Genomic DNA, 11,480 nt, shown 5'->3' with positions numbered 1-11,480 from the left:
TCCTGACAGGTTAGAGATGAATCGGCGGACGAAGTTGATCTTGCCGATAAGACGTTGGAGCTCTTTCTTCGTGGTGGGCGGCTGCATGGTACGCACTGCCTCCTGACTTTTCAGGCCGATCTCAATTCCTCGTTCATGAACCAGAAATCCTAGGAACTGACCGGCCGTCACACCAAAGGCACACTTCTTCGGATTCATTCTCAGTCCGAACTTCCGAGTTCGGTCTAGGATGCGTCGCAAATCACCCAAGTGTCCCTCCATGGAGACAGACTTGACTACCACGTCATCGATGTAGATCTCCACCAACTTGCCGATCAGATCGTGAAATATATAATTCATGACTCTTTGATACGTTGCACCAGCATTCTTCAACCCAAAGGTCATGACCACATATTCAAACAAGCCTACTGCCCCTGGTACTCTGAATGCGGTCTTGTGTATATCTTCTGGAGCCATGAAGATCTGGTTATAGCCGGCGTTGCCATCCATGAAGCTTAAAACCTTGTGGCCAGCAGCTGCATTGATCAATGTTTCTGCCACAGGCATCGGATACTCATCTTTTGGAGTGGCTCTGTTAAGATCTCGGAAGTCGATGGTGATGGCGTGTATTTCACAGGTTCGTTGGGCAACCCCAAGAGGAAGGTATGATGCGCACAGCAGCAAGTTTTCCCTCAGAAAGAAACCAAGGTTTATCGAACCAGGAGGAGCCAAGAAGCACGTTGAAGGTTGATGGCGGCGGGATGTAGTGCGGCGCAACACCGGGGATTCCGGCGCCAACGTGGAACCTGCACAACACAACCAAAGTACTTTGCCCCAACGAAACAGGTGAGGTTGTCAATCTCACCAGCTTGCTGTAACAAAGGATTAACCGAATTGTGTGGAAGATGATTGTTTGCGAGAGAAAACGAGTAAAAACAAGTATTGCGACAGATTTGTATTTCAGTATTAAAAGAATGGACCGGGGTCCAAAGTTCACTAGAGGGGTCTCTCCCATAAGATAAAAGCATGTTGGGTAAACAAATTACAGTCGGGCAATTGACAAATAGAGAGGGCATAACAATTCACATACATGTCATGATAAGTATAGTGAGATTTAATTGGGCATTACGACAAAGTACATAGACCGCCATCCAACTGCATCTATGCCTAAAAAGTCCACCTTCAGAGTTATCGTCCGAACCCCTTCCGGTATTAAGATGCAAAGCAACAGACAATTGCATTAAGTATGGTGCGTAATGTAATCAATAACTACATCCTCGAACATAGCATCAATGTTTTATCCCTAGTGGCAACAGCACAACACAACCTTAGAACTTTCATCACATCGTCCTAGGTGTCAATGCGAGGCATGAACCCACTATCGAGCATAAATACTCCCTCTTGGAGTTACTAGCATCAACTTGGCCAGAGCCTCTACTAATAACGGAGAGCATGCAAGATCATAAACAACACATATGCAATAACTTGATAATTAACATAACATGGTATTCTCTATCCATCGGATCCCGACAAACATAACATAGAGTATTACAGATAGATGATCTTGATCATGTTAGGCAGCTCACAAGATCTAACAATGAAGCACAATGAGGAGAAGACAACCATCTAGCTACTGCTATGGACCCATAGTCCAGGGGTGAACTACTCACTCATCACTTCGGAGGCGACCATGGCGGTGTAGAGTCCTCCGGGAGATGAATCCCCTCTCCGGCAGGGTGCCGGAGGAGATCTCCAGAATCCCCCGAGATGGGATCGGCGGCGGCGGCGTCTCTGGAAGTTTTCCGTATCGTGGTTTTTCGCCTCAGGGGTTTCGTGACGGAGGCTTTAAGTAGGCGGAAGGGCAGAGTCGGGGGGCTGACGAGGGGCCCACACCACAGGGCGGCGCGGGCCCCCCCTTGGCCGCGCCGCCTTGTGGTTTGGCCACCTCGTGGCCCCACTTCGTATGCTCTTCGGTCTTCCGGAAGGTTCGTGGCAAAATAGGCCCCTGGGTCTTGATTTCGTCCAATTCCGAGAATATTTCGTTACTAGGATTTCGAAACCAAAAACAGCAGAAAACGACAAGCGGCACTTCGGCATCTTGTTAATAGGTTAGTTCCGAGAAAATGCACGAATATGACATAAAGTGTGCATAAAACATGTAGGTATCATCAATAATATGGCATAGAACATAAGAAATTATCGATACGTCGGAGACGTATCAAGCATCCCCAAGTTTAGTTCTGCTCGTCCCGAGCGAGGTAAAACGATAACAAAGATAATTTCTGAAGTGACATGCCATCATAACCTTGATCATACTATTTGTAAACATATGTAGTGGATGCAGCGATCAAAACAATGGTAATGACATGAGTAAACAAGTGAATCATAAAGCAAAGACTTTTCATGAATAGAACTTCAAGACAAGCATTAATAAGTCTTGCATAAGAGTTAACTCATAAAGCAATAAATCAAAGTAAAGGTATTGAAGCAACACAAAGGAAGATTAAGTTTCAGCGGTTGCTTTCAACTTGTAACATGTATATCTCATGGATAATTGTCAACATAGAGTAATATAACAAGTACAATATGCAAGTATGTAGGAATCAATGCACAGTTCACACAAGTGTTTGCTTCTTGAGGTGGAAAGAGATAGGTGAACTGACTCAACATAAAAGTAAAAGAATGGTCCTTCAAAGAGGAAAGCATCGATTGCTATATTTGTGCTAGAGCTTTTATTTTGAAAACATGAAACAATTTTGTCAATGGTAGTAATAAAGCATATGAGTTATGTAAATTATATCTTACAAGTTTCAAGCCTCATGCATAGTATACTAATAGTGCCCGCACCTTGTCCTAATTAGCTTGGACTACCGGATCTTTGCAATGCACATGTTTTAACCAAGTGTCACAATGGGGTACCTCCATGCCGCACTGTACAAAGGTCTAAGGAGAAAGCTCGCATTTTGGATTTCTCGCTTTTGATTATTCTCAACTTAGACATCCATACCGGGACAACATGGACAACGAGATAATGGACTCCTCTTTAATGCATAAGCATGTGGCAACAATTATTATTCTCATATGAGATTGAGGATGTATGTCCAAAACTGAAACTTCCACCATGATTCATGGCTTTAGTTAGCGGCCCAATGTTCTTCTCTAACAATATGCATGCTCCAACCATTAAGGTGGTAGATCTCCCTTACTTCAGACAAGACGGACGTGCATAGCAACTCACATGATATTCAACAAAGAATAGTTGATGGCGTCCCCAGAAAACATGGTTATCGCACAACAAGCAACTTAATAAGAGATAAAATGCATAAGTACATATTCAATACCACAATAGTTTTTAAGCTATTTGTCCCATGAGCTATATATTGTAAAGGTGAATGATGGAATTTTAAAGGTAGCACTCAAGCAATTTACTTTGGAATGGCGGATAAATACCATGTAGTAGGTAGGTATGGTGGACACAAATGGCATAGTGGTTGGCTCAAGGATTTTGGATGCATGAGAAGTATTCCCTCTCGATACAAGGTTTAGGCTAGCAAGGTTATTTGAAACAAACACAAGGATGAACGGTGCAGCAAAACTCACATAAAAGACATATTGTAAACATTATAAGACTCCACACCGTCTTCCTTGTTGTTCAAAACTCAATACTAGATGTTATCTAGACTCTAGAGAAACCAAATATGCAAACCAAATTAGCAAGCTCTAAGTATTTCTTCATTAATGGGTGCAAAGTATATGATGCAAGAGCTTAAACATGAGCACAACAATTGCCAAGTATCAAATTATCCAAGATATTTTAGAATTACTACATGTAGCATTTTCCAATTCCAACCATATAACAATTTAACGAAGAAGAAACTTCGCCATGAATACTATGAGTAGAGCCTAAGGACATACTTGTCCATATGCTACAGCGGAGCGTGTCTCTCTCCCACAAAGTGAATGCTAGGATCCATTTTATTCAAACAAAACAAAAAACAAAAACAAACCGACGCTCCAAGCAAAGTGCATAAGATGTGACGGAATAAAAATATAGTTTCGGGGGAGGAACCTGATAATGTTGTCGATGAAGAAGGGGATGCCTTGGGCATCCCCAAGCTTAGACGCTTGAGTCTTCTTAGAATATGCAGGGGTGAACCACCGGGGCATCCCCAAGCTTAGAGCTTTCACTCTCCTTGATCATATTGCATCATACTCCTCTCTTGATCCTTGAAAACTTCCTCCACACCAAACTCGAAACAACTCATTAGATGGTTAGTGCATAATAAAAATTAACATGTTCAGAGGTGACACAATCATTCTTAACACTTCTGGACATTGCATAAAGCTACTGGACATTAATGGATCAAAGAATTCATCCAACATAGCAAAAGAGGCAATGCAAAATAAAAGGCAGAATCTTTCAAAACAGAACAGTCCGTAAAGATGGATTTTATTAGGCCACCAAACTTGCTCAAATGAAAATGCTCAAATTGAATGAAAGTTGCGTACATATCTGAGGATCATGCACGTAAATTGGCTTAATTTTCTGAGCTACCTACAGGGAGGTAGACCCAGATTCGTGACAGCAAAGAAATCTGGAACTGCGCAGTAATCCAAATCTAGTACTAACTTTACTATCAAAGACTTTACTTGGCACAACAAAACTCAAAACTAAGATAAGGAGAGGTTTCTACAGTAGTAAACAACTTCCAAGACTCAAATATAAAACAAAGTGCTGTAGTAAAAATATGGGTTGTCTCCCATAAGCGCTTTTTTTAACGCCTTTCAGCTAGGCGCAGAAAGTGTATCTCAAGTATTATCAAAGGGTGGTGCATCTACAGCGGGGTTTGGAGTTTTCTCAACCATGCATAGTATATTAGATACATAAGTTTCAGCGTCTCCCTTTTCATTAGTCTTGGGCTTGCTACTCTCATCGAACAAATTTTCAGGAACAAGCCAAGCATAGTTATGTTCTAGTGCATCATTCATAGCTAGGAGTTTACATGGTATTGGTGCTTTGATCTCCCCACCATCATTAGCATTATTAGTGTACCTTATCATATCCATGTCCATTTTTTCAAGGAGACTAACAAAATTAGTATGAGAACCAAGCATATTAAATTTAGCGAAGACCTTTCTAGCCTCTCTTGCTAGACCACCAAATTCTCCAAGAAGGGTTTCTAAAACAAAACCTTTCTTTTCCCCCTCTTCCATATCACCAAGTGTAAGAAACATGTGTTGGATTATAGGATTGAGATTAACAAATTTAGTTTCCAACATGCGAACTAAAGCAGCAGCAGCAATTTCATAAGTAGGAGCAAGTTCTACCAAGTGTCTATCTTCAAAATCTTCAACGGTACTAACATGGGTGAAAAATTCTTTTATATTGTTTCTCCCAATGATAGACCCGCGTCCTACCGGTATGTTTTTTGTGGTAAAATTAAAAGGAAACATGATGAAATAAGTAAAGTAAATGCAAGTAACTAATTTTTTTTGTGTTTTTGATATAGCGAACAAGACAGTAAATAAAGTAAAACTAGCAACTAATTATTTTGTGTTTTGATATAAGTGCAGCAAACAAAGTAGTAAATAAAATAAAGCAAGACAAAAACAAAGTAAAGAGATTGAGAAGTGGAGACTCCCCTTGCAGCGTGTCTTGATCTTACCGGCAACAGCGCCAGAAAAAGAGCTTGATGGCGTGTATTTCACACGTTCGTTGGGCAACCCCAAGAGGAAGGTATGATGCACACAGCAGCAAGTTTTCCCTCAGAAAGAAACCAAGGTTTATCGAACCAGGAGGAGCCAAGAAGCACGTTGAAGGTTGATGGCGGCGGGATGTAGTGCGGCGCAACACCAGGGATTCCGGCGCCAACGTGGAACCTGCACAACACAACCAAAGTACTTTGCCCCAACGAAACGAGTGAGGTTGTCAATCTCACCGGCTTGCTGTAACAAAGGATTAACCGAATTGTGTGGAAGATGATTGTTTGCAGAGAAAACGAGTAAAAACAAGTATTGCAGCAGATTTGTATTTCAGTATTAAAAGAATGGACCGGGGTCCACGAGTTCACTAGAGGTATCTCTCCCATAAGATAAAAGCATGTTGGGTGAACAAATTACGGTCGGGCAATTGACAAATAGAGAGGGCATAACAATGCACATACATGTCATGATAAGTATAGTGAGATTTAATTGGGCATTACGACAAAGTACATAGACCGCCATCCAACCGCATCTATGCCTAAAAAGTCCACCTTCGGGTTATCGTCCGAACCCCTTCCAGTATTAAGTTGCAAAGCAACAGACAATTGCATTAAGTATGGTGCGTAATGTAATCAATAACTACATCCTTGGACATAGCATCAATGTTTTATCCCTAGTGGCAACAGCACAACACAACCTTAGAACTTTCTGTCACTATCCCAGGTGTCAATGCAGGCATGAACCCACTATCGAGCATAAATACTCCCTCTTGGAGTTACTAGCATCAACTTGGCTAGAGCCTCTACTAATAACGGAGAGCATGCAAGATCATAAACAACACATATGCAATAACTTGATAATTAACATAACATGGTATTCTCTATCCATCGGATCCCGACAAACACAACATAGAGTATTACAGATAGATGATCTTGATCATGTTAGGCAGCTCACAAGATCTAACAATGAAGCACAATGAGTAGAAGACAACCATCTAGCTACTGCTATGGACCCATAGTCCACGGGTGAACTACTCACTCATCACTCCGGAGGCGACCATGGCGGTGTAGAGTCCTCCGGGAGATGAATCCCCTCTCCGGCAGGGTGCCGGAGGAGATCTCCAGAATCCCCCGAGATGGGATCGGCGGCGGCGGCGTCTCTGGAAGGTTTTCCGTATCGTGGTTTTTCGCCTCAGGGGTTTCGCGACGGAGGCTTTAAGTAGGCGGAAGGGCAGAGTCGGGGGCGACGAGGGGCCCACACCACAGGGCGGCGCGGGCTCCCCTTGGCCGCGCCGCCTTGTGGTTTGGCCACCTCGTGGCCCCACTTCGTATGCTCTTCGGTCTTCCGGAAGGTTCGTGGCAAAATAGGCCCCCGGGTCTTGATTTCGTCCAATTCCGAGAATATTTCGTTACTAGGATTTCTGAAACCAAAAACAGCGAGAAAACAGCAAGCGGCACTTCGGCATCTTGTTAATAGGTTAGTTCCAGAAAATGCACGAATATGACATAAAGTGTGCATAAAACATGTAGGTATCATAAATAATATGGCATAGAACATAAGAAATTATCGATACGTCGGAGACGTATCAGATGGCCACACGCCACCGGCCGTCCTTCTTTTCTACAGGAACGATACTGGAGATCCATTCAGCATACCTGCATGGCCTGATGAACCCAGCGGCCAACATCTTCTCGATCTCTTTCTTGACCTCTTCCAGGATTTCAGCCTTCATCTGACGTGCTCGTTGTTGGAACGGCCGAAACCCTTTCTTAAGGGGAAGCCGATGTTCAATGATGCTCCTGTCCAACCCAGGCTTCTCTGTGTAATCCCATGCAACGTAGAGCCGGGAATCTCCCAGGACTGCGGTCAGAAACCCACCGGCGGGCAGCGACTGGCAACACCGTAGAGCCGGGAATCTCCCAGGACTGCGGCTGGCCCTGGTCCCTCTGAGCGACGGCCCGCAAATCCTTCTGGTCACACGTCCGATGCTGTCGCAAGGGCGTGCCACCTGACCTATACCTGGTCAGGAAGGTGTTGGATGAGGCCTCGCTTAGTTTCTGCATGGCATACACGTAAACGTTAAATACGAGCCTCGATCGGCTCTCGGGTTGTCCCGTGAATCGGCTCAAAGAGCCGATCCACCCATGATTCGTACGAGGTGTACGAATATATGGTGGTCCTGCTTGATCAAGATAAAGCTAAAGCGATCTACGATGATTTAGGGTTTTCACCGCATAATCGGATCATCCTACTCACGATTGGGCCTCGCGCTCGCGTACGGTGATCGTAAGCCGATCCTAGACAGGGCCTAAAAACCAACACGAGGTTGATCCCCGGAACATCCTGTCTAGGGCTAGCAAACTACACCCTACACGCCGCTGGATCCTCAAACCCTTTGTAAGGCCTAACTATTGCGGATATTAAACTAATCCTTGAAGAACAAGGAGCAACCGTAACGGATCGGATCTACTAAACAATGATCAAGCGGGTGCCGCCCCTACACCTAAGATAGGTGTAAGGGCGGCTAGATGTATAAGGGTTGCACTACGACAGCATATGATACGAAGAACAATGCTAACCCTAACACATCTAAGATAACTACGTTGCTCGCCATAAAAAAGGCTTCAGTACGAGCAACGCATGAACAACGTAATAAGCTTGTGCTGCCTAGATCGCAAGATGCGATCTAGGCAGCATGGTGCTTACCGGAAGAAACCCTCGAGACGAAGGAGTTGGCGATGTGCCGAGATTGATTTGTGTTGAACGTTGGTTGTTGTTTACTTCATAAACCCTAGATACATATTTATAGTCCGGGGGACTTTCTAATTCAGGTGTGCACCTAACCGTGCACGGGTTAAACTCTAACTTCTAATCGACACGTATCCTACTATGGTACAGATACACGGGCAATTAGCCCAAACTTGGTACACAAGGCCGATTCATGTATTTCTTCTATGTATATTCTTCAAGCCCTTCTCCAGTCACGGCCCACCTCTGATCCGGTCAAATTCTGGTGATAACACATGCCCCCTAGTTTTGGAAATGACATTTCCAAAACCACTCTGTTTTTCCTCCGAGGCGGGAGAGGCCCTAGACGTTTGAACACGGACACGTTAGCTGCATCCTTCTTCTTTTGTTTACATTCTGGGCAGTTGCCGATTGTAGGCAATCGGCTCATTCCTGAATCCCAGCAGTGTCTGAAGAAGGGGCAGTCCCAGTGCCTATCCACGTCGTCTTGCTCCCTCGACTTTTCCTTGGCGAGGCGCTCATATCGCTCCTCGTCGCGATCATGCCGACGACGTCTCCTGTCGTCCCTAGCCAGACGATCTCTTTCATCATCGTCGTTGTATCGCCGGCGTTGGTCGTATTGACCGACATACTTGTTGAGGAGGTGATCGAGAGAGGTCGCCGATATCTTACGTTCCTCACTTCTCCTCTCGTGATGTAGCGCTTGCCGTCGTGGCGGAGCCGATCGCGTGGAGCGGCTTCCTCTCGTGTCTTTGCTATGAGAGCAGCTGCCCTCATCTCCGTCCTTACCGCAGTGGTGCCCAGGTCCCACCATGTTGATGTTGCACGAGAAATCTGGCTGGCACCCTCCATGGTAAGTATACTCCACCATGTTAACGGCGGGGAAGGGGTGTGTGTCGACCTTCATGGCGTACTGGTTGAAAATTAGCCGCCCTTTTTCTATCGCCATTTGGATCTGCTGACGCCACACCCTGCAGTCGTTAGTGGCGTGGGTGAATGTGTTATGCCACTTGAAGTATGGCTTTCCGTTCAGCTCCTCCACCGTGGGGATCTTGTGGCCTTCGGGTACCTTTAGCTGCTTCTCCGTGAGTAAGAGGTCGAAAATCTGCTCAGCTTTGGTCACGTCGAAGTCGAACCCTTTCGGAGGGCCTTGTGGCGTAACCCACTTGCAGGACACGGGGCTTGCCGCCCGAGTCCATTCAGCCACTGCTACCTCTCGATCTCCCGCAGCACCTTCATCCTCGTCTGCCTCAACCAGGACCACCGCACGCTTGAATTTGTCCTGGTAAACATCTGGGTGGCGCTGTTCATATGTCGACAGCTTCGCACCATGTGCGCCAATGAAGGGTAGTCTGCTTGGGAGGCCACGTCCTTGATCGATGATGAGAGACCCACCACCGCCAACTCGACTGCTTCTTTTTCACTTACGTGAACCGAATAGCATCGGTTCCTAATGGTCCTGAAGCGCTGGATGTATTTTGACAATGTTTCCCCGCGCTTCTGTCGTACTTGTGCAAGATCAGCAATTCCAGCCTCGGAAGCCTCTGAGTGATACTGTATGTGGAACTGCTCTTCCAACTGCTTCCAAGTCCGGATTGAGTTCGGTGGCAGCGATGTGTACCACCCGAAAGCCGATCCTGTGAGGGACTGTGCGAAGAACCTCACACGCAGCTCGTCTGACGCTGAGATCGTGCCCAGCTGTGCCAAATATCGGCACACATGCTCGATGGAGATGGAACCATCTGATCCACTAAACTTTGTGAAGTCCGGGAGCCGATATTTGGGTGGTAGCGGGATCAATTCGTACTCGTTGGGGTACGGCTTGGTATAGCCGATTGTCCTCCTTTTCGGCATCATGCCGAACTGATCTTTCAGAATTGTACAAATCTGATCCGCGGTGATGGCTGAAGGTGTCGAACCACGAAGATTCGCCGGGGTGGCATACTTAGCCAGCCATGCTTGCTTTTCCAGTTCTGAGCCAACTGCAGGAGCCGAGCTCTGGAGGTTTGTCGGAGTGGCGTATTTAGCTAGCCACGTCTGCTTCTCAAGATCTGCCCCCGACGTTCCTCCTGCTGTTCCAGAGGTCCCTGTTGTTGCAGCCTGGTTCGAGAGTGCCTAGTTACTGCGGTCTGGCACGTATGCGCACGTGTATCCGTGCGGGATCTCCTTGGGCGCCTCATGTAGGAATTGGTAGTCACTAGGGTCACCACCAATCTTGTAGACGACGTATGCCGATGAGTTCGGCACTTCGGTGCTGCCAACGCGAACGACAGCGGTGGACGAGGCTCGGAGTGGCATCTCTCCTTGGTAAGTCCCCGAGCTGGTCCCGACGGAGAATACCGATGGCTCATGATTTCTGGATCACGCGCGGAGCGACGCGCTCCGAAGTGTTCACCGGGCTCTCGAGTGGCGGTGCAGCGAATGAGCCACCATGAAGTTGATCTCTCGACGCAGCGACCTGGTGCGTTCTTCCGACGGGCGGACAGGTCCACTCCATCGAGCGCGCCTTCGGGTGAGAACCCCTTCCACCTGATGCCATGGGAGCGGGTTCTGTGGAATGAGCCGATGAGGTCGGCTTCGAGGACTGCTTTGATCTCGTCATGCTTCTTCTTGAGCTCGTCGGTCAGATCCTCGTACTTGACCGGAGTGCCTTCCGCCATCTCAGATGTAGATGGCGATGCGGTGGATGTCGAAGATTGTCCCACCGGGCGTGCCAGAATGTGTTGCGGTCAGAAACCCACCGGCTATGGATTGCCTAGCCCTTTCCATCAGTTCGTACTTTTGGTCGCGTTGGCTAGTGCATTAAAGCTTGACACTGATGATTTTCTGTGATCCATTGATTTCCAGCTTTCTACATATAGCCCAGGTCTAGAAGCTTGTCAACTGGTCTAGTTCATTCATCGCTGTATTGAGTGCAATGAACGGAACAGTGGCTTCTCCTTTGTGTTGTGCTGCAACTCAACAGCTGTTCTGCTTCGTAGAGGCGAGTTGTGAACAGAGATACTTATTTATGCTACAGTACCAAATCTTGACTCCATATAATCAATAGC

Source organism: Lolium rigidum, chromosome 3 (assembly GCF_022539505.1).
Source record: "Lolium rigidum isolate FL_2022 chromosome 3, APGP_CSIRO_Lrig_0.1, whole genome shotgun sequence".
NCBI lineage: Eukaryota > Viridiplantae > Streptophyta > Magnoliopsida > Poales > Poaceae > Lolium > Lolium rigidum.
This window is presented reverse-complemented; position numbering follows the sequence as displayed.